Source organism: Hemitrygon akajei, chromosome 10, assembly GCF_048418815.1.
Source record: "Hemitrygon akajei chromosome 10, sHemAka1.3, whole genome shotgun sequence".
Classification (NCBI taxonomy): Eukaryota; Metazoa; Chordata; class Chondrichthyes; order Myliobatiformes; family Dasyatidae; genus Hemitrygon; species Hemitrygon akajei.
Window position 1 is genome coordinate 125331859 of NC_133133.1, and position 26945 is coordinate 125358803.

At 45.3% G+C, this 26945-nt stretch overlaps 1 protein-coding gene across 2 annotated transcripts in view; it reads left to right on the top strand.

Moving 5' to 3' along the window:
• prickle1b (prickle homolog 1b) overlaps nt 1–26945 on the top strand; it is a 181900-nt gene that overhangs the window by 32561 nt on the left and 122394 nt on the right. The gene's annotated exons all lie outside the window — the stretch shown is intronic.

The following is a 26945-nucleotide window of genomic DNA, read 5'->3' on the forward strand; positions in this document are numbered from 1 at the left end:
TGGTGACCGATGTTTGCCATTGTCCAAGTTGTTTCCAAAACCAACGTGGTGAGAGTACCAAATGTACTAAAGGTGTGACCAAAATCCACGTTTCAGATGCACAGCAGTGAAACAGTGACTATTTCGCTTGCACACAATTGCTACTTTAGTCCAAGTTTTCCTGAGCAGAGACTGGGGTGGGTAAGGCATAATCAGCATTACTATTAAGCCTGGTAGTGTGTGCTTAAGGGGGAAAAAAGGCTAAAATTGTGGGGGACAAACATAAGTAACATTAGCAGAGACTGACGTAGTAGTATCGTCATTGACTGCATCTTTTTACCTCATGCTTTGTTTCTGTTTTTGCACTAACTATTTGATACATATACTTGCTGTAATTCAGTTTTTCCTATATTATCATATATTGCAAAGTACGGCTGCCACAAAGTTAACAAATTTCACAACAAACAGTATGCTGGTGATATTAAACCTCATTCTGACACCGAGATTAACGAATAGCAAAAATTTGCCTTGTAAACCCAAACAGGGTGGGAGTAATGTACTTGGCTTGTTACCATTCTTTTTAAATTTGTCACTTTGCATTGGGGGGGTGCGTGGAAGGTGAGGTTGTGAGTGGGACTGCAAAGTTTGCCAACCTTTTTGTGTATTCATTCACAGCCCTACAGAGATTTTCGCAGGGTTATTTTTTCATTGTTTCAGATAAGGAGCATCTGGAATTGAAGCCATTAATTACTTGCATGCTCTGAGGTAATTCTGAAAGTAGCCAGCGTGAGGTGGTTGATGGGGACTGAATTTAATTGCTTGGTCTGTGGGACAGAGGATAATAAATTGCTGCTTTCTGCAGTACTGACTACACACAAGTCGTTGGCCTCCCCTTCAGCCTGCCCGACTGTAGTAAGCTTCCCTTTCCTTGTCAGACAGGGAGCTGTGAGTGTGATGGATAGACCAGCAATGGCTATGTTTTTCCCCTCTGGGGATTGTCCATGTGAAGTGGAGTCAGAAGTTTTCCTCTCTGGCAAGGGGCAGGGGGCCAAACGATCATCCCCACAGGCTGGAGCAGCCAAGCCAGAGGTTGTGTGCTTCAACGCCTGCCCTTGAGAAAGATGAGTGCAGTCGGTAGGGGGAGCCCTCGGTGAAGGAACAGAGGCCCAACTCTGAACTCTCCCGTCATCCAGTCACACTGACAAATTACACCCGAGCATCCTTGGTAATTTTGTCCTCGTTCTTGCATTTTTTAAATTTCATTTCTGAAATGCTAATTACTATTCTATGCCCTTCCCTTCTTTCCCCAACCACCCCCCCCCCACCCGTTCCTAGAAGGAGCTAAGCTTGTTCGGGCACCCTTCCCCATGTCTGATTTATGTACTCTGTCCAAAACAAATGCTGTTCATCCCCACAAACATTGCAGCCACGTGCAGAGTCACTGGGTGCACTGACAAAGGAACGGCGGCTGATCTACCCGGCCCAGTTGTTCCTCAACATGCAGAACAGCTGATGCAAAGTCGGTGTGGGGACAGCTTCAGAGCTGGAACGCGCACCAGTCCTCACCCCGCAGGGGCAAGGGTGAACTGCTCCCAAGCTCCCAGGTGTCGGCATCTCCTAGACCCAGCATACTGATGCAATCATGACGAAGGCATGCCAGTGGCTATACTGAATTAGGAGTTTTGGAGAAGACTCTTACAAATTTCTGCAGGTAAATCCCGTGGAGAGCCTTCTTGCATCACAGCTTGGTATGGAGGTTCCAATGCACAAGATGACTGAATGAATGAATGAATGAATGAAATTAATTTATTTTGGCCAGTACAAACATAACAAAAAGCATCATTTACAAAGATGATTTCATAGGACCAAATTACAACAAAAAACATAGATGTTCGTTAAAACAGACGGAAAGGGTGTAGGCGGAAGCTGCAGCTTATTACGTCTGCCCCTCTTACTTATACAACAACATATTTGGTGTCAATCATCACATCAAAACCAAAAAATTTCATAATCTTTTAACACAAAATCCAATCCCAAATATCTTTCATTTATGTTACTCCCATTCATTTTAAATCATCTATTTTATATTAGTTCATTAAATAATTTTTTAAACTTGTTAAGCGTGGTGCATGTTTTTAAATTCTCACCAGAACTGTTCCATAGATTCAGCCGTCTGACTGAAATACAATGTTTTTTAACATTTGTTCTTATCCTTTGTTTTTGAAATATACATGTTCCTCTCAGATCATGTTGACCTTCTCTCGCTTTAAACAACCTTTGGATACTTTGTGATCACAGGAGACTGGTGAGTGTTGTAGACTTGGCCAGCTCCATCACACAAGCCTCCCTACTATCGAGGACCTTTTCGAAAGGTGGTGACTCAAGAAAGCAGCATCCTCCTCTAATGACTCACTATCTGGGACATGCCCTCATCTGTGATCAGGGAGGAGGTACAGGAGCCTGAAGACCTCCTCCCCTCCTTCAGATTTCCTAACAGTCCATGAATACTGTTCTGTTGTTTCTTTATCTACACTACCTATTTTGTAGTTCCCTCTGCACCGTATCACTGTCACAACACAATGAGGTTCATGGCTTCAAGTCAGATAATGAATCTTGTTCTGAGCACAAAATGCTGGAGAAGTTCAGCAGGTCAGATAGCATCAGTGCAGTGTTCCAGGCTTCAGAACTGGAGAAGGTTAAAATGAAACCCTTCAAAGTGGTGGAGAAGTTCAGCAGGTCAGATAGCATCAGTGCAGTGTTCCAGGCTAACGGTCTTCAGAACTGGAAAAGGTTAAAATGAAACCCTTCAAAGTGGTGGAGAAGGGGGCAAGGGGGAAATAATAGAGTTGATGTCTGAGAGAGGCTGACTGGCATGGTGGAAGTGTTAAAGGCTCCCTCGCTAATAAGCCTCAATCAGCCAAGGCTGTTACTTGAGTCCATGGTTCCGCATGAAAGCCGTGCTCTTGGAATCTAAACAATCTAGTCTGCTAATCAACACATGCTGGAGGGACTCAGCAGGTCAGGCAGCGTCTATGGAGATGAACGGACAGTCGACGTTTCGGGCCGAGACCATTCAGGTGCAGTTACTCTCAGATGGATTGAGATGGAGCCTCAAATCATTTAGACCTAAAAGATCTCAAAGAGCAAGTATGGCAGCTCTTCAGGGAGCCTGGGTCAAACTTTACCAATTGTAGAAAGGTCCCCAGGTCATTCTGCCCTGTCAGTCCAAGGGTTTGGCAGGCATCATTGATCACATTTCCCACATTACAACAGGAAACTTCAAAATTTCAAAGAACCTGGTTGGTTTGAAGGGGCACTACCGGAGTGGTTAAATTACTGGGCGAACAATCTGGAAAACTGGCAATCGAGAGATCTGAGGTAAAATTTCAAAAGTCAAAGTAAGTGTATTAACCAAGTACGTACAGCCTGAGATTTATTTTCTACAGGCATTCACAGTACAACAAAGAAATCAATGCAATTAATGGAAAAACTATGCACACACACAATGACTAACAAACATTCAATGTGCAAAAGAAAATCATCATGGCAGCTATGGAATTAAAAAAAGACGAGCCTCTAATGGTGACTGAACATAATGTACAATAGTTTATTATTGTCACATGTATTTGAGGTACATTGAAAAGCTGTTTTGCAACCAGATCATTTCACCACATCAGTACATCAAGGTAAAACAATAACAGAATGCAAAATATACAGTGGAACAGTTACAGAGAGTACGGGCAGGCAATAAGGGTGCAAGGTAGGTTGTTGTGGTGAACTACATGTACCTGTCTGGACTCGCCCCCTGCTGACTGCTCCTGTGGCCCCTCCCACTGACCGTGGCTCCTCCCACGGTCCCTGGTATTAAAGGCGATTGAGATCTGAGCCCTGCCCTCAGTCTCCAGGATGTAGTATGGTGGTCAACTACTGCTTGTTCTTTCTTCCAGTCAATAAAAGCCGATATCTCGCCTTCACGTCTCAGAGAGAGTTATTGATGGTGCATCAATTGTGAAGACAAGAGGTCTGTTAAGTAGTCTTGTAATGGCGGGATAGAAGCTGTTCTTGAGTCTGGTGGTACAAGCTTTCAGGCTTTCATGTCTCCTGCCTGATGGGGGAGGGAGAGGGGAGAGATTAGAGAATGTCTTGGGTGGGGTGGGGTCTTTGATTAAGTCTGCTTGACTAAAGCAGTGAGAAGTGTAGACAGAGTCCGTGGAGGGGAGGCTGTCATAAACTGCTTCTGCTTCACAGACCTTCTTCAGTGGAGGTGATTTTCTACCCTTACTCAGCCGGCCTCTTCCGTAGCCCTGCTGTAGCATGCTAGACTCTTAGCTGCCCTCTCTTGTAACCTGTTTGCTGTTTTACTGGAGGAATTTCAAAAATCTAATTCTGTACCTCAGTATTTTACCTCAATATCCTATTTAATTTCTACTAGCAAAGGGAAGCCAGGTGACAAGAAGTCAGGTGACCATGTGTTAGAAACATGACCTTGTGCAGCTGGATCCTGGACTTTCTGTCGGATCGCCGGCAGCTGGTAAAGATGGGCACCCTCACCTCTGCCCCTCTCACCCTCAACACAGCTCCTGGAGGGCTGTGTCCCGAGCCCCCTCCTCTACTCCCTATACACCCGTGACTGCGTTGTCACGCACAGCTCCAATCTGCTGATCAAATTTGCAGTCGACGTGACATTGATGGGCCTTATTTCCAAGAATGATGAGACAGCCTACAGAGGAGAAGTCAACGGCCTGACACAGCGGTGCCAAGAAAACAACCTCTCCCTCAGAGTCAAAAAAACAAAGTCGATCATGGATTTTCGGAGGAGCGGAGACAGGCTATCCCCTATTGACATCAATGGGACTGTAGTTGAGAGGGTGAATAGTTTAAAGTTCCTCAGTACAGTATACACATTCCTGAGGGTCTCACCTGGACTGTACATACTCTCTGTGTGATGAAGAAAGCACAACAGCGCCTCTTTCACCTCAGACCGCTGAAGAAGTTTGGCAAAAGTCCTCAGATCCTCAGGACTTTCTACAAGGGCACCGTCAAGAGCATCCGGCCTGGCATGGGAACTGTACTAACCTCAGAGTACTGCGGAGAGTGGTGCAGACAGCCCAGCACATCTGTGGATGTAAACTTGCCTCTATTAAAGATATTTACAGCCTGTAGTAAGTGCTTTAAAAGGGCCCGGAGGATCATCAGGGATTCCAGCCACCCCAACCACAAACTGTTTCAGCTGCTACGATCTGGCAATGGTACCCCAGCATTAAAGTCAGGAACAGGCTCTGGGACAGCTTTGTTCACCAGGCCATCGGACTGATCAATGCACATTGATCTGATTGCATATCTAACTGTACATACACGGATACAAAACAGTTATGCATACAAATCTTAGTTTTTGGGCAATTAACTCCCATATTTCACCACTTAATTTCTTGCACATGGCGATGGAGACACAGCATAAAGATTTTTACTCCCTCATGTCACGAGATAGATGTAAGGAATAAAAAAATTCTAATTCTTAATTTTACCAATGGAAAAGAGGCTGGAATCATTTAGCACTTTAGTGCAAAGATGTTTATTAGGTGTGTCAAAAATTAGTGAAGAAGGGGGAAAATGCCAATATTTATAAAAAGATATCCACCAGAGAACACAGTAATAGCTCAGTATTTATCCTTGTCCACTGTGAACTCCTGGCAGCCCCAACTCTCTCCCTCATTCTGAGGGTGATAATCTCCTTTGGGCACTAGGACGTACAAACTTTAATTACCAACAAAGTTCACTTGAGACTACACATAAATTTACATGTGTAGATTTAATACAGATACAGTGTAAATTTACTACACATTTACGTATCGCCATTACTAAAGAAATGGAATAGTTTGCCATGTATGGCAGTAAACGCACCAAGAGCAAACCCAGGGTTTAGGACCCAGCGAACGCCATGGAACTGCCAGGAGCCAATGGCATGAAGCACAATCACACACTTACAGTTAACTACAATTATTTTAAAAAATTAAACTAAACTTTGGTGTCAGAACCAATCGCAAGCCAATTTTCCTGCCCTTCTTGCACAACTTAAAACCTTGGCCTCAAAATATTTAGCAGTCTAGTAAAACATTGTTTAAAATGTATTAAAGTGGGTACGTGGGTAGGGAACACTTAAAGAAAGTGTTCCCAATCTTTGCCGTGGATCAGTACCATTAAGCAAGGGCTCTGTGGACCCCAGGATAGGAGCCCCTGGTTTGAAGGGAAATGGGCCAAACATAGGTGAATGGTTCCATTTCAGGTAGGCAACTTGGCCAGTTGATCAGAAAGGCCTGTTTCTGTGCTATATTAATCTAACTTTGGCTCTCAAGCACCTTCATGATGGGTCAGACCATTGATTTGAACGTGCCTCCAGGAGCCCCTCAGAAAACTGAAGAGCTTTAATTTTACTCCAATTGAATAAAGATGGCGGAAAGCAGAGGCGGTCAGAAAAGGAAGCTCTGGGTCAGACTGAGAACTCCACGCTCAGCTAATGGAGACGAGTCCTCCACATTGGAAGAGGGTGTCAGATTGTCAAATTGCTCACCTGCAAGCGCGTGGTAAGGTGACAAGAAAGAGGAAACGTGACGGATCTGTTTGGCAGTTGTAAGTGGGCCACGGGGAATCTGGCTGACAATTTGTGGCGTGGGTGAAGGTGCCAAAGGTTTGTTATTAAATTTGCTGATTGTAACACATTGAGGAGGAGGAAATTGGCAAAGGGGGTGCAGTGAAGCTATGCTGGAAATCTGGTGTAGCTCACAAAAAGCTGGAGGAACTTGACAGAGTCCGTGGAGAGGAATGGGCGGTGGGCATTTTGGGTCAAGTCCCTCCAGGACTGCTGAAGGGTCTTGATGAAGACTATCAATCCAAAAAAGCTGGCTGTCCTTTCCCCTTCATTGTTGCAGCCTGACCCTCCGAGTTCTTCCAGAGTTTTGTGTCAGCCCTGTGGTCCACTTCTTGGCAAACAGAAAAGGACCCTTTATGCTTGCTGTTTCCTGCCAGCCAGTCTTTTTGTTGGCACCGATATCTTTACCTCCTACCTCCCAGATATAACATTACAGGATGCCTTAAAATGAACAATTCTGCAATCTGACCTGCTTGGATTATGGAATGTAAATCTGGGTTGAGTGTGGGTGGGAGGGGGTGGGCAAAGAATGATCTGGCAAATGGACTATAGAGCCCAAGTTATCCAGTTTGAAAGGGGCAAATAAAGAAGTGTATTGTATGAGGGTTGTAGAGGTCTAAGACCAGGTTGCCCTCATGATTCACAAAGGGCTGGAATGTGGCTCGAAGGCACTGGGCCAAGTGCCCGTAAATGGGATTAGTATGAATTGGTCCTCGATGGTCAGCACGGGCATGGTGGGCGGTCAGATCTGTGCCTATGCTGCATGACTCTGTAAGGAGTTGGATGTTTTCAGGGTTAGAGAGGTGAAGGGCTACGGGGAGAGAGCAGGATCGTAGTACTGAATCTGTGCAATTCTACACTGCCGTCATGGAGAGTATCCTCACATCAGCCATTACTGTCTGCATCCTCTCACAATATACAAAAGCTACAGGGAGCTGCCAGGCCAGCAGAAATGGCCATTGCCTGCAGTCTCCCAACAGTGTCCAGCACAAAGGAACAGGCAGGAAAAATCATTGCACTCTACCCACCCTGCAAAGCTCCTTCTGGAAAGCGCTATAGGGCCATTAAAACAAAAACTTCACGCCTTCTTAAAAGTTTCTTCTCCCAGACAGTTAATCTGATCTGCATCCCGCCCCCCCAGACCGTCTATTACCTAACACTTTAAACCACCGTTCGCATTGTAAATAAATGCTGGTATTTATGGTTTTTTGTACATTCTATTCCATATCCATACTTTAACCTCTAACTCTATTTTTATATAATTATTAACTATAACTGTTGAATATTCTTTTTTGGTGCAAGTCATACTAAAGCACCACAGCAAATCCCTAATGCGTGTAAACGTATATGGTGAATAAAGTTAATGTGTGATCAGTTGAAATGATGAGAGAGTCTGGAGGGGTTGAGTGGCCTACTCCTACTCTGGTTTACTGTGAATATTAATTATACCCCTGGGTATCATTACTGATTCCCAATGAGGTGCTGCTGCCCCACATCCCATAACCTGGGGATTATCTTCTGTGGCTGGCATTCTGGTCACCTGCCACAGATGGCAAAACTTGATTGGACGCTTCACGAAGAGGAACTTGGGAGAACACGCACCCGTCCTTATTGACGGGTCAGCAGTGGAAAGGGTGACAACATCCCAGAGGAAATACCCTGGGCCCGACACACTGATGCAATCATGAAGAAGCCATGCCAGAGGCTACACTTAATTCGGAGTTTGAGGAGATGTGGTACGTCACCAAAGACTCTTACAAACTTCCACAGATGTATGGTGAAGACCATTCTGACTGGCTGCATCACTGACTGGTATGAAGGCCTAAACGTGCAGGATTGAAAGGGGCTGCAGAAGTTTGTGGAGTCGGCCAGCTCCAGCTTCTTCCCTTCTGTCATCAGATTTCTAAACGGTTCACAAACACTACCTCGCTTTTGCACTATTTATTTACTATTGTAACTATTTACTGTTATGTCTTGCACTATACGGGTAACACAAGGCAACACACTTCACAGCTCATGTTGGTGATTCTGATTCCACTGAGGTTTATAACCCCACCCCCACCCCAGTCCCTATCCTTAACCTTTCATTCACCCGCCTGCAGAGTCCATCAGCTTGCCCAAAGTTAAGTCTTTCTGTGTCCCTCACCCCCATCTGCCCCTTACACAGCTCTGTTGCTCGATGTGATTTACTGGACCTCTCCAACCTCATCCCCCGCCACCCCGCCATTTCCCCAGTCTCAGTCCCTTCTCTCTGACCAGCCCAGCTTTCATTTCCTTTTCTCGATACCCTGAGGAATTTGTGCCCACAAACTGCCTGTAGACCAAGAAGCAGATTTAGACCATTCGGCCCATCAAGCCTGCCTCCATTCAATCATGGCTGATTTATTATCCCTCTCAACTCTACTCTCCTGCTTTTTCCCGATAACTTTGGCACCCTTACTAATCAAGGACCTATCAACCTCCTCTTTAAATATACCAATGACTTGGCCTCCACTGTCATTTGGTATATCTGTGGAATTCCACAGATTTGCCATCCTCTGGTTAAAGAAATGCCTCCTCATCTCTGTCCTAAAGGGACATCCTTGCATTCTGAGGCTGTGCCCCGTTGTCCTAGACTCCCCTACTGTAGGAAACATTCCCTCTATCTGGGCCTTTTAATATTTGGGAGGTTTCAATGAGATTCCCCCCTTCCCCACATTCTTCTAAACTCCAGCAAGTGGAGGCCCAGAGCAATCGAATACTCTTCATATGTTAACCCTTTCATATCTGGGATTATTCTCATGAGCTTCCTCTGGACCGTCTCCAATGCCAGGACATTCTACCTTAGATAGAAGTTGTGTGATCTTGGGCAAGATTAGTAAATTATCACCTTCCCCTCTCAAAACTGCTGCCCCCTTTTCCAGAGCAAAGTACTAGTTGGTGGGGCACGACCTAGCTCCAAGGGAGTCTGCAGATGCTGGAAATCTTGAATAACACACACAAGTTGTTGGTGGGAATCAGCAGCTCAGGCAGCATCCATGGCAGGGAAATAAACAGGCGCTGTGTCGGGCCGAGCATCTTAGTTTTGATAAAATTCCAATGTTAGGCTGGAATGACCATCTTAGAGCAAGAGGGAGGTTTGGGTGTTGGGCCTAAAGTGACTGAAGAAGATGGCCTTGTATTACTTTGTGAGGAGTCCAATCACAAACAAGAGAAAATCTGCAGATGCTGGAAATCCAAGCAAAACGCGCGGCGCGCGCGCGCGCACACACACACACACACACACACACACACACACACACACACACACACACACACACACACACACACACACACACACACACACACACACACACACACACACACACACACACACACACACACTTCCATTTGGTTGTTCTTGCTTCCCTCGGAATATCAGCAGCCGAGGCTGGTGACCTGTTACTCTTCCGTTGTGCGTTTAGACGGGAGCCGCACAGAAATGTTCCCTCCTGGAAGCTGGGAGCTGATCCCAGTGTCACTTCAGTAACTAATGCTAGGAATAGGAATCACAATCTGGTTTATCTTCACTGATGTGTCATTGTGAAATGTGCTGATCTGCAGCAGTTGCACAGTGCAATACCTAAAACATTACTATCAGTTACAAATATAATGCAAAGGCCAAATAATGGACAAAGGTTCTGGAAACTCTCAGAAATATGATGGCAAAGGGGAAGAAACTGCTCTTAAAATGTCGGGTGTAGGCCCGGTACCTCTTGATGGTAGTAGCGTGAAGAGGGCACGTCCTGATGGTGAGGGTCCTCAAGTGATGGATGAGGTACTGCCTCTCAGAGGTGTCCTCGATGGTGGTGCCCCTGATGGAACGCCTGGGTCCACAACCTCTTTCAGCCTTATGCTTCGGAGACTCCGTACTAGGCGGTGATGTAACCAGTCAGAATGCCCTCCACGGAAATCTGCAGGAGTCTTCAGTGACGCACCAAAACTGTGTAGTCTGATTTTGTAACACACACAAAATGCTGGTGGGACACAGCAGGCCAGGCAGCATCTATAGGGAGAAGCGCTGTCGACGTTTCGGGCCGAGACCCTTCGTCAGGACGGTCTGACTCTGTGCCAGTCTTAAAGCGCTCACAACTGGGAGTGACTCAGCACGCTGGTATACAAGGTTGGCATCTCGTTTGCACAGCAGTTACAAACTTGTTGGGATTCATTCAGTGCACACTGGAAAATCTGCTTTCACTTTTGACCCAAAAGTTCCCATACACAAGCAAATGTAATCACCCTCTGTCTAGCAACCAAGGGTGATGGGAGGTGGTATGGTAAAGTTGTAACTGTGGCCTAGTCTGGAGTGAACGGGAAGGAGCCAATCTGTGTCTCTGCTGCTGATCCCATGATTGTGTCAACATCTCGGTCAGGCTCAGGAATCGAAGACTGTGGTGGCAGGGGTAGATCGATTTGTAAAGAGAGCTTTTGGCACGTTGTCTTCATAAATCAAAGAATTGAATACAGGAGTTGGGCTGAGTACGTTGAAGTTGTATGAGACATTGTTGAGGCCGAGTTTGGAGTATTGTGTGTAGTTCTGGCCACCCCACCTGCAGGAAAGATTGAAAGAGTGCAGAGAAAATTTACAAGGATGTTCCTGGGACTTGAGGGCCCGAGTCATAGGGAAAGGTTTTGCTTGGTGCCATCGACCTGCACCGGACGACACGCCTCCATTCCATGTGCTTGTTTAAATTTCTCTAAATGTTGAAATCAAACCTGTATCCACCCCTTCCACTGGCAGCTTGTTCCACACTCACACCACCCTCTGAGTGAAGTCCCCCCCCCATGTCCCCTTTAACCATTTCACCTTTAACCTATGACCTCTAGTTCCAGTCTCGCCCAACCTCGGTGGAAAATGACCTCTTGGATTCACCCTGTGGGTCAATAACATAATCCTGCAGTGCCGTGGGACTTCACCGAATCTCAGGACAATGAAGGGTGCTCAAGGCTCTGGAACAGGATTCGATTTCACCAAAATTCTGCTTCAGGGACAAGTATACAGCCGATAAACAACTCAACAGAGCATCAGCCCAAAAGATGGTGTGTGAAGCCTACAGCACGGATGTAGGCCCTTCAGCCCATCTAGTCAACTTCCAAGAGAGCAATCCCATCATTCCCATCCCCCTCTTTATGCCTGCAATTTATTCCCCTCTCCCGCAGGCCCATCAAAATCCTCTTTGGTTCTCCCTCCCGTTAACTTATACCCAGTGTTAATTTGCCTACCAGGACATCTTTGGGACGTGGGAGGAAACCGGAACGCCCAAAGAAAGCCCATGCAATTGCAGGGAGAGCATGCAAGCTCCACATAGACAGCGCCAAAGACCAGGATCGAACCCAGGTCTCTGGAGCTGTAAGGAGGTAGCATCTGCAGCTTACTGTTCCACCCTGTCAATCGCTGTTACATTTGCACAAAAACGAGAAGTTTAAGGAGATCTAATAGTAAAACTGAATTAGACAAGTAAATATTGAAATAAAATTAGCCCCTTACTGAGTATCATCAACACAGAAATTGGTGGGTGCCGTGTATTGTTACACAGAATGATGCTGCATGCTTTAAAGGCAAGGTTTGTCAGGATTCTTTAGCTGACGTCCCTGTTATCAGGGCCCTGTGTTGTAATCTAACATTGATAAAGAGAGTTTTTTTAAAGGTACAATTCAAAGTAAATTTATGATCAAAGTATGTATAAGTTACATTCTACATCTTGAGATTCACTTCCTTGCAGGCATTTGCAGGAGAAAAGAAACAATATAATTTTACAAAATAATGTACATAAATAAAAACTAACAACCAACCAGTGTGCAAAAGGAGACAAACTGTGCAAAGGAAAGAGTTGAAAACAAGTTGAAATTGAGTCTGTAGATCATAGAACCAGTTCAGAGTTGTGGCGACTGAAATCATCCACACCAATTCAGGAGGGGTTTGTCCATGGTTTTGTTCTAATCCCTTAAGATATAGGAGCACAATAAGGCCATTCGGGCCATCGAATCTACTCTGGCATTCAATCAAGGCTGATTTATTTTCCCTGTCACCCCAAGGTAGTGTTTACTCAGTCCTCAAGCCAGCTCTAACCACACTGGACTCTGTTGTCCCTCATTTTTTTTCTTTTCTGTCTATATTAGAGATGAGCACACCACATACAGTTGTCTAGAGCCCAACCCAGGCCAGCTACACCGCTGCATTACTGCAGGAAAGTGGCACCTTGCATTTCACCTGGCCTCCCTCTGCTCCTGTTTCAGTCAATGTGTTTCCATCAAATAAATTCCTACACAAAAAAAAAACACGATGATATAACCAAGATTGAAATATGATCTTTTAAAATGCCTTGACATTTCCTACCAGGTTTTGAGAGACTCATCTGCCGAGTCTAACTGCAGAGATAACTACAACTGCTGGCGGGCGCATTGCATGCATTCCAGACAGGATCAGATCATCGCACAGGGAGGCCAAAGATGTTCCAGTGCTTTAACCTTTAGTGATCCTCGCATCTTCTCACTCAACAGCAGGCGGAGGAGGTGCAGGGGGCTGGAGGCAGGGTGGTGACTCGTCACTCTCCGCCAACCCCTCCTCCTCCTCACGTCAGTCAACTAATTTGGCTACGGTTGACGGGTAGTCACTAACGTGTTTGGTCAGGTACTTTCCCGTCTCTTTACGCAAGGCTCACTGTCACTCAGCAGTGCACTGCAGGGTGGCTGCCAGGAAACCTCCCTCCACAGATTGCAGATGCCAAGGGTGGGCCATGGCTTCGGCTGTGTGCCTGGTGGGTCAGACGGCTCACCTCTACACCCCTACGTGCACAGTACTGAGAGGGTAATAGCCAGGCCTGCGAACAAAGCATTCCATTCCCATCAGACCACCATACAGCAAATAAAATCCTTAATCTCCTCAAGAGTTTGAGGAGATTTGGAATGTCACCAAACTCCTACAGACGTACCGTGGAGAGCATTCTGACTGGCTCTGTCACGGCCCGGTACAAAGGCAGCAATGCACAGGGTCGGGAAAAGATGCAGAGGCTTGTACGCTTCGCAGCTCCATCAAAGAAACCCTCCCCGCCATAGTCAAAAGACGATGTCTGGAGAAGTTGGCATCCATCACTAAGGAGCCTCATTCTCCGGATGCCCTCTTCTCAGTACAGCTATTGAGGAGGAGGTCCAGGAAACTCGAGTCCCACACTTAGTGTTTTTAAAGACAACCTCAACCGCTCTGCCATCAGATTTCTGAACAGTTTATGAACTCTGCCTCACTATTCCTCTTTTGCATTATTTATTTACTTGTGACTTAATTTTTTAGCCTGTACCACTGCCACAGAAACAAATTTCATGATATACTCTATCAGTGATAATAAACCTGAATCTGATATTATTGTAGGCAATTGCAATGTGGATCTCTCGGGAAGGGAGCTGAACCACATGCACACTGTCTACAGAGGAATGCAGCAGCTTGAAACAGCTGGAAATAAAGTTTAAGACCAGGCAGGAGGCTCTGTGACCTCCGTCAGGTGATAAGCAAAGTTCAGACTAAATTCATTGTGAAAGTACGTGTGTGTTACTGAGATTCATTGCTGTCCTGGCATTTACAGGAAGAAAGAAATGCAACAAAATTTTACAAGAAAAAACTACATAAACAAAGACTGGCAAACAACCAACGTGCAAAAAAAAGGGTAAACTGCAAATAAAATAGCACTGAGAACAAGTTGTAAAGAGTCCTTGAAAAATGAGTCTGTTGGGTTGTGGAACAGTTCAGTGTTGGGGTGAGTTAGGTTATCCACACTGATTGTTGTAGAGTAATGACTGTTCCTGAACCTCGTGGTGTGGGAGCGAAGGCTCCCCTTCCTCCTGGTAGCTGTAAGACGAGAGAATAGCCCCTGTGGTGGGGTCTTTGATTGACGCTGCTTTCTTGTGGCAACGCTCCATGGAAACGTATGCCTAGGTGGTGGTACATTCACACAGGGAGCAGCAGCAGACAATGAAGCGGCTGGTGGTGTTGGCGGGGTGATGGTCCGATTCCTGGCTTCACCTGGGAATACAGGCCGCAGAGGCCACAAACCTGCCAGAAGTTGAACTCCCAGTCTTAAATGATTACATTTAGATGCAAGTCTGTTTTTGACTTGTGTCCAAAAACACCTGCACTTGAGGAATCGTCCTTTCTGTAGCGATCTCTTCAGAACACAGAGGACATGCGAGTGTTATGCCGCGGTTTCTTCTGTTGGCTGAATGGGGTACGTGAGAAGTGGATCTTCCCTTCAGCTTCATCTGGCAGTGCTGTTCCTTCCGTCTTAACCAACCATGTTGCTCAGTTGTAAGGGTTTGAGGGGGTTAGAATGTGGGCAGTGGGAAAATTGTCCCTCCTGTGTTTGTCGACCGCATGGCTGGAGATTCACTGGAACCTGCCACTTTGGAATGGCCAATGCCTTCATTAACCTGGTTCAAATCCACTCGCATTTTTTTGGAATCTATCTTTATTGATTATTTATCTTTTTAAGAGTGGAAAGGGGTGCTAGGTAATTGTATGTTTGTGTGTGTAAGGTTGGGGGGGTGAACTGGGCAGAAGGGTTGAGGGGAATTGTTTAGAACTGTGTATGCAGGGGAATGGGGGTGTTGTTTAGGGGTGTTTGGTGGGGATGGTCAGTGGTAATGGGGCATTGCCCATGGCTGATGGGGGGGGTGTTGGGTTGGGGGGATGCGGTTTGCGTTTAGGGGTGCGATCGGGGCTGGCGCTGTCTGCTGCGGTTCTGGTGGGGGTGTCTGCATGGAGGTCGAGGAGAGATGTGGTTAGGGTTGGGGGATGTATTTTGGTGGAGGTGGGGGGTGTGGTTTAGTTGGGTCGCTGATTCTGTTCATTGCTGAGTCTTGCCCGGGGATCTCAGACCACCGGCTAGTAACTGGCACGCCCTGAGGAGAGGCACTGGCCCTGGGCCAAGTGACTGTGTGGACAGCAGCCAACATGCTGAATTACAAGGTAAATATTGTACTCGGAGCGAATTGCACAGCGGATGATGTGGCCAATAAAGCTCTTGTCTCAGTCTGAAGTTAGGGCCTAATGCAAGCAGGCTGGGGTGATTATGAAGGAAAGTAAACTTGAGGTTACTCGAAAACCATCACAATCCAACAACTGATGCCACAAGCTTTGGAGCTAACAATTATGGGTGTCATTTGGCCAGTTGTGTCAAACTCATTTTCGAGATGCCTTTCGGCAAACGTTCCTCTACAGCCCCCTTCCGCTGGTCATCGATGACTGCCAATGCTAGAATCTGGGGCAAGAGGCAAGCTGCTGGAGGAGCTCGGCAGGTCAGGCAGCATCTGTGGGGGAGAATGGACGGTCGATGTTTCCGGTTGAGGCCCTTCACCTCGACCAGGATGCCAGCTAATTTTCCTCGACAGTTCCTCAGAGTTCCCTGGTAGCTAGCTGTCTCTGGCCAGGGTTAACCCCTGCCAAGGTGGGACCTTTCAACTGGCCTGGACTGTGCCTTTACTGAGAAGAGCTGGTTACAGTGGGGGTTCCAGGATTCACCATGTACATTTCCATAGATTAGGAATTTGCTGTGGTGGGGCGTGACATGCAACGAAAAAAACAACATTCAACAGTTATAAAGAATTCAATTTTAAAACATAAAGTTAGAGGTTAAAGTATGGATATGGAATAAAATGAGCACAAACACCAGCATGCATTTATAAGAAGTGGTTTAGTGTTTATAGTGCAGTGTGGTGAGTGAGGTAATAGAGGGGGATGGGGTGGGGCTAACTAGAGTGGTTGATCAGATTTACTGCCTGGTGGGAGGGGAACAAACTTTTAAGATGGTGTGAAGTTTTTTGTTTTAATAGCCCCATAGTGTTTTCCAGAAAAGGGCTTTTGGAAAAGGCAGATTGCAGGGTGGGTAGCGTCCACAATGTTTTTCCTTCCCCACTCCTTTTCCCTGAACACATGGAAGTCCTGCAGGGATGGTTGGCCACAGCCAGTGGCCTGACAGTCTGCTGTAGTTTCTGTGTATTTTGGGAGGACGCTGCGCCAAACCAGACAGTAATGGCTGATGTGAGGATTCTGTCTACGATGGAGATGTAGAGTTGCACTGCCCCTAACCCCCACCCCCACTAACAATGCCTCTTTACTGATTATTCTTGTTAGAAATGAATGAAGCATTAGCTTTAAAGCGAGCATGAAATATTAAAAAATACTACATAATAAATGCACTGCTAATTAACATGCAGACTCGCACAGTTCTTTGGTTAATGTTTCGTTCCAGAATGTACGAGCAGAAACGTGTGTGCCCAGTGCAGGAACAATGGAAGAGGATCAAATCCGTTCCATTACCTGGCTCTCCTACCGCACAGCGTAAAGGCACAATGTGTCCGGTGGTGATATATAGCCAGTGGAGCTGATGAGATGTAGAGAAGAGGGCTGAGCTGATAGATGAGAACACACAGGCTGTTCAGCGGCCCACATCGTACGAGCTGACACCTCACCGCACCTCTTCCCTGGTGAAGAACACGATAGACAGCTCCTTTGTCAGTCAGCGTGTTCCCCTTTCCCTCCAAGGTATCACATTGCAGGCGCAGAGAGCTCCACTGGATAACAGTAACCTACAGTATTGTGTAAATGGCTTGGACACATATATATTGCATAGAAATGTAATCGTCAACGTGGAGCGGAGAGCAAGTTTGTAAATCTGGCGGGAGCAAAGAATGTCGGGAATGGCGCGGGAGGGGTGTGGGACCGGTGGCAGATTAGGAGTGCCAGGGGTGTGGGTAGCACAGATGCAGACTCGCCCAGCTCCTGGACACTGGGCAAGATCATTTTGATTCCAAACAATTGGTTTACTGACCATCACAGAATGTCTCTCTGGTGCTTTCCACTCCCCTCCCTTTTCCCTACCATGATTCCCCTCTCCCCTTCCCACTCTCGACCCTCAACAGAGACCCCTATCAGAATCAGGTTTATCATCACCCACGTGTATCATGAATTTTATTTGTTTTTGTGGCAGCAGCACAGTGCAATACATAAAATCACAACTGTGCAAAAGTATTAGGCACCCTAGAGTAAACAAGAGCTGTAGAGTCCTTGAAGGAGGGTCCGTAGGTTGCAGAGTCAGTTCGGCGCGGAGGGGAGTGAAGTTATCCACACTAGTTCAGGAGCCTGATCCTGATGGTTGTGGGTAATAACTGCCCCTGAACCTGGCCTGCATAGCGGGTCCTTAACGGTGCTGCTTTCCTCTGGCAGTTCTCCTTGTAGCTGTGCTCCGTGAAGTCCCTCCTTCCTTCCAAGAACTGTTATCTGTGTAACTTGAGCTGGCTAGGTTTGGCCCTATATAGCATAATGACAGTGGAAGAGGCAGCATGGCCAGATCAGGTGAAATAGTAAACACATGAAAAGCGTAGTAAAGGGGAATGTGCGCAGGAAGTGTCAATGACAAGAAAAAGCTGGGTGACGTATTTTTTAAAAACTGCAGATGGTGGCCATCTGTAATCAAAATTCAGTGTTGAAAACACTCAGTAGGTCAGATAGCATCTGTGGAAAGAGAAACCGAATTTACATTTCAAGTCAGAGTAGGTTAGATGGGGCACAGTTTTCAGGTGATTGGAGGAAAGTGTGGGGGGAACATCAGAGGTAAGTTTTGTTTTAGAGAGATGTGTGCATGGAACGGCCTGCCATGGTAGAGCCAGATACATTAGGGTCGTGCAACGAACTCCATTAGGCACGTGTATTTTGGGAAAATGGAGGGCTATCGAGGAGGGAAAGTCCGATTGATGTTAGCATAGGTTAAAAGGTCAGCACAATGTTGTGAGCCGAAGGCCCGGTACTGTCGTTCTACGTTCTATTTGGAGACTCAAACTGGGAAAAGTAAGTGACTGGCGGTAAGTGGGTGGGAAGAGTTTCCGACAAAATAAGCAGTCCTGCAGCGGAGGTGACATCCAAACCCTGAGAAATAAGGACAGATTTTGTCTTGGTTTCTCGTGCCCCACAAACGACCAGGAGACGCAGAAGATTCTTCAAGAAGTATTAAACTTTAATTTGCAAGTCAAAGCTGAGACAGTCATTGAGCTAGTCGCTGATTGCCCACCGACCCTTGGACATAGCATTTTTTATAGCAATCTCTTGGTTTAGTTGCATTAGCATATCCAATCGGTCTACAGTTGCGTATCACCAGTACATCAGCCACTATTGTTTCTACCCATTAACTTAATCATGTTCTAATCTACATTTCTTAGCTACCTTTCATTAACACACCATTATCTTCTTATTTGGTTACATTCTTAAATCACCGATGTGTTCAATAGTACAGAGACAATACAGAGATTTCATTCTCCTACTAAATTGGATACATGCATAGCAAATAGCAAACACAAAGCTGACTACATAGTTTTGGTTACACAGCAAACAATGCAACTTTTATACTCCAATATATCCCCCCCCCCCATAGAGTCTCACACAGAGAAAGAAGACTAAGAGTCCACGCACAAAAGCCCCAATAAACTCAAGCACTTATTCCCAAATCTCGGGTTAAACTATAATTTTCTGCGCCAAGACCTCAAAGTATTCTCTCCCTGTTACCCCGGGCCGCTGAGCCAAAAACCTGTCCCTTTGTACCTGAGACAGGGAAAAAAACTCAGAAGCCCTTACAATCTACTCCCACACTGTCGTTTTGCTCTTGTTCATCCTGCAGGTGTTGTAGGCTGTAACAATACATCTTCGGTGCTTCTTTCTCCACTAAGCTTGCTTCAGTAATTGCCACGAGCATCGGAAATTGTTTGGTTGCAGCACACACTACAAGAGACTTGAGACAAGGAAGAAAACAGCACAGCACAAGCGCACCGCTCAACAATACAATACTGACAGTTATTGCCATTTTAGTCAGCCATGCTCCCCATTCTCCGAGTCTACTTTCTAACCCAGGCATGGGCAAACTACGGCCCACGGGCCATATGCGGCCCGTTAAGCTTTTTAATCCGGCCCGCAGAACTTGATGAAATTATATTAATAAACCTTGTTAACACCTCAGATCCATCCTGAGAATCGCCACAACAAAACTAAATCCAGACTTTGATGCACTGGCTAAAAAGGGAGACCAACAACACTGTTCCCACTGAAATTAAAAATAAGTTTCTTCGTTGTGTTATGTAAAAAATGCATTTGAAAATATTTTTTTCAATAAGCCTTACATGTTACATGTCATTTCTGTTTAGTGATGGACATGAGTAGTGCGCAGGTGCACGTACGTTCTCAAAATAAAAAATGCGCTCCAGATCAAATAACGCGCTCCGCATACTGGCGCGCTGTCACTGTTCTGTCCTTGTGCTGGTCGTTGTTGAGTTTTGGCACGGGACAATTGAATAAGAAGGAGCAGGACAAGTAGACCTGCATCTCCTACTGTTTTTGAAATAAAGACAGTCAGGAGGAGAGTGATGATGATAATATCTTGAAGGATAACAGAATTTTCAGTGCTTTAAAATAATAACTGTTACTATTTAAAAAAGCTGTATTTTATTCATTTAATTTTCAGTGTTTTAAAAGTCATTTCAATAAATAGCTAAATACCATGGGACTTCAAAGACAGATATTTTGTTGTAATGCATTTGTTCATTTTCAATTGAAATTAAAGCACATGTTTTCTACATATCCCATGATATTTTATTTTCTCTTATGAGGTGTATTACCAAAACACTCCGTCCATCTGCTCCTGGTCCGGCCCCCCTGTCAAATTTTAGAACCCTTTGTGGCCCACAAGTCAAAAAGTTTGCCCACCCCTGTTCTAACCAGTCAAATAACTGATGTCCGGACCCTGCATTCTGTGCGCATACCTCGCACTGTAACAAGACAAAGTCCACTAAAGCCTGTAAATAAGGTGACCAAAAACCATCCTTCTTTATTTTCTTTATCACTTCCCCCCTTGCACAATGGTCAATCCCATGCACTTCTGAAATCAGAATCGTCAGTAGAGGGGTGGGCGCTACCAACAAACCGTCTTCCATCATTTCTCGGGTCGTTCGAGTTTACTATGCCAACCATTTCCATTAGTTTGTTAAATTTGGAGGTTCCCATCAGCCTTATCAATAGAGCCTTCAAATCTCCCATAGCCAATAATCGTCCCGCCGTTTCTTCTTCAAAGGCTCTAATCCATTTCCCTGCTCCTTCATGTAGATTGGGCAGAGTGTTTTTCAGCCCTTCTAGGTCCTGGGATCCCCAAGGGATATACTGCACTTGTCCTGATCCTTTAACTAACAACGGCATCATTCTTCCTCCTTCTTCCCACCTGCCCTGGCTCTCCTCCTCACCTGACTGCCCCATCTGTCTCAGGGTATGTCTTTACTGCCTCCCACACAAATTTCTCCGGGGTCCTCTTCTTCCCTCGGTCTCCCTGTGGAGTCCTTCCTTTCTGTCCTGATTCAATACTTGGTTGGCCCCTGGAGTATTTTTCGCATCTCCTCTGGCAATCCCCTCTCAGTAACTTATCTAGCTCTCTCTCTACTTCCGCAAGTTGCTTCCCTACCGCCCCCTTCTGCTCTTCTAGGCTTCTGCCTCCTACCTCTTCCCCACAAATTCTCGCATCCTCTCTCTCTCCACTTAACTCTTGCCCCTCCAATGAATCACCTTCTCTTTTCCTGTCCGTGTCTGTACACCTGTGGCAGGGACTCCTCATGATCCTTACTCGTGCTTGATTCCCTTCTCTCTTGTGTTTCTCCAAGACTCTCATCTCCTATCTTTTTTCCACTTCCTCTTGAATGCCTCATCTCTTCCTGCCCTGATGAGCCGCTTTCTTTTCTAGTCTGTTTATTTCTATGGTATAACCGATACTCCTCATACTCCTTTTCCTTTCTCAAGTATTTCATCCGTTCAATCTCTTCTTTCATTTCTCTCTTTGCCTGTTCCACCTTTATCCTTTCTGCCTGTATCTCCTTCCATATCGCCGCTTTTTCCTTCTCGTATTGTCTTTTTTCCTCCTCATTATCCCAAACTTGTACTTCTCCCTGCATGTTTACTGTTCCCATCAGCAGGGGGCACTGCTTAGGGGTTCCTTCCTCATTATAGGGAGGGGGCTTTTCTATTTCTTTCGCATCCGGGTACGGAGCTGAAGCCAGCTTCTCACTGTACCTTCCTCCCTCTCTAACAGGCTGTTTCTCCAGCACCTTAGTGTCTTCTTGCTTGTAATCAATATTCTACCTTTCCTCCTCAGCCTTTCTCCCTCCGTTCTGAAGAGTTTTAGCACTTCCATTTCTCGTTCTCTTTTTTGCCCTCTTCTTAGATTTATCTTTTGGTTTGTAATTTTTAATTAGTGCCTCCATTTCTTCGCACAAGCTTACATCAAACGTTCCTTCTCTTGGCCATTTTGTGACCAGGTTTTTGGTTCTCTTTTCCCATTTTTCTGAAGTTTCTGTGATCTCATATTTATTTACCGGGATTTTTTTGCTCAGAATCTCTACTGCCATTCCTTTACCTGTCATGTTGTTCTCTCTTTTTAAGGTATTTCAGAGATTCACAGTTCGTTTACAGGATAATATTATTTACTCTAATTCTATGCCTAGTCTATCGTCTATCTACCAGCGCTTTAAACTACCGGTATATATTGGACTATCCTTGTTTCCTATTCCGTTCTGCCCGTACAGACCTCTACTCAGAGTGGTATCCACAGAACATTCTCTTTGCACCTTGTCTATTCAGACCCTTATCTCTTAAGGCGGTATCCACGAGGATTTTCTCTATTTTCCTTTCCCTGCCCGTTCAGACCTTCGTTTCATACGAAGCGGTATCCACAGGGATTTTCTCTATTTTCCTTTCCCTGCCCGTTCAGACCTTCGTTTCATACGAAGCGGTATCCACAGGGATTTTCTCTATTTTCCCTTTCCCTGCCCGTTCAGACCTTCATTTCATACGAAGCGGTATCCACAGGGACTTACCAACACCACGTGGAATTTTTCTTCACTTAACTTCTTATTAGCTTATTCGTACTTACCCTCACTGCAGTGTTCTTGATCAATCCTCTGAGCCTCCTGTTAACCCCCAATTCTGCCAGATTCTTTGGACCGGAGAGACCCTTCGGCAGTGGTTCCACACTTCCGAGACTCCAAGACCTCCCCAAAACCAACAGAATTCTTAGTCCAAATTGTCGCAAAAAGCGCTTACCTTTTGTTTGGGTGCACCCTTAATTCTGTCAGCCCTGTGGGGTTCCCTAGAGGACTGGGAAGCGTCCCCAATCTGCCGTTTCCTTTCCGCGGGTCTCTTTCCGGTCCTGCCGCGGTCGCCAATTTTGTCGTGGTTTCTCGTGCCCCACAAACGACCAGGAGATGCAGAAGATTCTTCAAGAAGTATTAAACTTTAATTTGCAAATCAAAGCTGAGACAGTCTTGAGCTAGTCGCCGATTGCCCACCGATCCTTGTACATAGCATTTTTTATAGCAATCTTTCAGCCACTATTGTTTCTACCCATTGACTTAATCATGTTCTAATCTATATCTCTTAGCTACCTCTCATTAACACACCATTATCTTCTTATTTGGTTACATTCTTAAGTCACTGATATGTTCAATAGTACAGAGACAATACAGAGATTTCATTCTCCTACTAAATTGGATACATACATAGCAAATAGCAAACACAAAGCTGACTACATAGTTTTGGTTACACAACAAACAATGCAACTTTTATACTCCAATAGTATCATCTCCACGGCCAGAGAGAGGTGACAGGGAAATGAACGAAGGATTGCAAGGTGTGAATTCTATTGCACAAGTAATATGGATGATAGAGAGAAAATTACATGGTGGGGTGGGGGGGAAATGACAGAAAACAAAATGTAGGACGAAGGAGACTTCTGTCTCCCAAAAATTTAACCGTGACAGTGAGACCCCACACTTAATGTGTAATTTTCAAGGTCAGATAAATGGAAGTGAAATTTCCATTTACTACTCGAGTCCCTGCACCTGGAATGGCAGAAGTTAATTTGCTGTAGCAGCTTTAATCGTCAAATGCAGCAAGTTGCGTGAGAAAGGAGGAGCCTCTAGAGGAGTATAACTCAGCAAGCAACCATTGGAAATTCACATCCAGCCAGCTCCAACATGAACACAACCCTCCCTACCGCTGAGGACATCTTCAAGAGGCAGTGCCTCAAGAAGGTAACCTCCATCACCGAGTACCCTCACCACTCGAGTCATACCTTCTTATCACAGCCATCAGGGCACCTGAAGACACACACTCAGTGTATTAGGAACAGCTTGTTCCCCTCTGCCATCAGATTTCTGAACGATGCATGAACACTACCTCACTATTCATCTTTTACACTATTTATTTTTGTAATTAATAGTAATTATTATGCCGTCCCATGAAACCCATATTGCTGCCACAAAACAACAGATTTTACAACTCACGTCAGTGCTAATAAACCAGGTTCTGACTCCTGCCCTTCTCTTGAGGTTCCTGTAGCGTGCTTCTGTTATTAGTTCAATTTTAAACCTGGTTCACTGAGAGATGTAAAGGGGGAGGGTGTGATTTTTTGTTTTTGGCCGTAGTCATTATAATGGATTTGATGATGCAGGTGCATGCCCCTTTAAAAATACAACTTGGGCCGCTGTGGAGCCAAGTGATAGGCCTGGTCCCAAGCAAACAGGACGGATTTACTGCTTACAGGTGTGTAATTGACAATGCTTCAGAGGAGATAGGCAGTTCAACATGGAGCATTCACAATAAGGCCAGCAGATAACAAAGCTGAAGTGTTTGCCTGGACACAACACATCAGTTAACAGGGCATTGTATGATGTCTCCTGCTCTTTGATAACTAATTTCAAAGGGATGGTTCAGGGTCTGCTTGCTGTGTTCCTGTTTGAGGAACGAGATGAAAACAAAATTAACACTGAAGACAATCTCAGCCACTTCCCCAAAAAAAATGAACCACTCTTGAATGAAAAGGAGTTTTCTATGCTGGTATGGCCTTTGAAAGTCTGTGCCATTTGGGTTGAGTATGTTATGATTCCACCAATTTCTCTGCTCGAATCTTCTGAAGTTTTAGTTCAAAGTTCAAAGTAAAGTTTATTATGAGAGTGAATACATGTCACCACGTACAACTCTAAAATCCTTTTCCCTGCGGGAATGTTTAGCAAGTCTAAAGAATAACTGTAAACAAGATCAATGAACAACAAACTGTGCAAATGCAAATATAAATAAATAGCAATAAGTAACAAGTACGAAATAACATGATAAAGAATCATTAAAGTGAGACTATTGATTGTGGGAACACCAGAAATAGAATGGGTGTAGTTATCCCTTTTTGTTCAGGAGCCTGATGATTGAGGGGTAATAACTGTTCTTGAACCTGAAGCGCTTGTACCTTCTACCTAATGGCAGCAGCAAGAAAGGAGCATGGCCTGGGTGGTGAGGATCTCTGATGGTTGCTGCTTTTCTACAGCAATGTTTCATGTGGATGCGCTCAATGGTTGAGAGAACTTTACCCGTGATTTTTTTGTGCTGCATCCACTACCTTTATAGGATTTTCTGCTCAAAGATGTCAGTGTTCCCATACCAGGCCGTAATGCAGCCAGCCAGCACACTTTCCACCACAAATCTATAGAAGTTTGCCAAGGTTTCTGATGACATGCCGAATCTCCAGTTTCCTGAGGAAGCTCTAGGCACTGTTATGCTTTCTTTGCAATTATATTTATATAATGGGTCCAGAACAGGTCCTCTGAGATAGTGATATCCAGGAATTTAAAGTCACTGGCCCTCTCCACCTCTGATTCTCAGATGATTACCGGGTCATGGACCTTTGGTTTCCTTCTCCTGAGGTCTACAACCAGTTCCTAGGTCTTATTGACATTGAGTGAGAGGTTGTTGTTATTACGCCACTCGGACGACTTTTCAGTCTCCCTCCTGTATGCTGATTCACACCCCCTTTGATATGGCCCTCAACAGTGGTGTCATCAGCAAGCATGTTTACTTTCAGACAGAGAGATCAAAGAGAGATGCAGCACGTTTTTGGCATGTTGGCCTCCATACACAAGTGAGATGTTGTGTTGAAGTCATATAAGATGTCAAGGAGGCTAAATTTGGAGTATCGTGTGCTGGTGTGGGCACCTTCCTACAGCAAAGGTATCAATGATTGCAGAGAAAGTTTACCAGGATGTTGCCCAGATTTGATTATAGGAAAAGGCGGGATAGGTTAGGATATTTTAGACACTGGTGTACAGGGGAATGAAGGGAGGAGATCTTGTGCAGGTGTACAAAACTGTGAGAGGCTTTTTTTCCTCAGGGTGGGTGAGACTGGAACTAGAGGTCATAGGTTTAGGGTGAAAGGTGAAATATTTAAGAGGAATATGAGGGGGAGTTTCACTCAGAGGGTGGTGTGAGTGTGGACAAGGTTAAAGATTAGTTTTATTTGTCACCTGTACATAGAAACATCCAGTGAAATGCCAGAGGAAGTGATTCAATTAAAACAGATAAAAAGTTTTGATAGGCATATGGACAGGAGGTGTTTGGAGGGATATGGTCCAAGAGGTGGGACTTGGCAGAAGACCAGATCAGCACAGGTTCATTAGGCTGAAAGGCCTGTTTCCGTGCTATAGTACTCTGACTCTGACGTGGTGCTGCTGGAGGAACATCACCTTGGTGAGAGACTGCCTGACCCTTGCTGGCTTCCAGTACAGCCATGTGTCCAGAAGGGACCAAGACTGCGTGCTGGGAGATGTACTGAAGCTCGGTGCAGCCAATGCAGAGGATCTGTAGGGAAGGACCAAAGGCGGGACTCCTCCTTCCTCGTACAGAGGGACTGAGTCTAGTAAGGAAGCCCCACAAAACATGAAAGGGTGTATAGCTCTGCGGGTGGGACATATCTGAGCAATGGCGCTATGGTTTTAAACATAAGTAAACACCAAATGCATTGATTATGAATGTAGAAATTTAGCCCTGTTTCTTTTTTATTGTGAAGTTTATTTTTGAAATTTAAAACCAAGTTTCCCTTTCCCTTTCCCACGCATCACTGTTGAGACTACAAGCAATACAGCACAATGGACAGCAAGTCAGGCAGCGTCTATGGAGGAATAAACTGATGATGTCTAAGCCGAGACACTTCATTAAAACTGTTGGAACTATAATTTGTTTCTGGTTTAAATTGATATAAATTTAAAAGATATAAATGGACAAGGGGCTGCACATCAGGCTGCTTAGCAAAATAGGAGTCTGTGCTATTACAGGAAAGATAGCTGCGTGGATAGAAGATTAACTGACTGGAAGGAGGCAAAGAGTGGGAATAAAGGAAGCCTTTTCTGGTTAGCTGAGGGAGACCAGTGGCGATCCGCAGGGGTCGGTGTTGAGAGCGCTTCTTCTCAT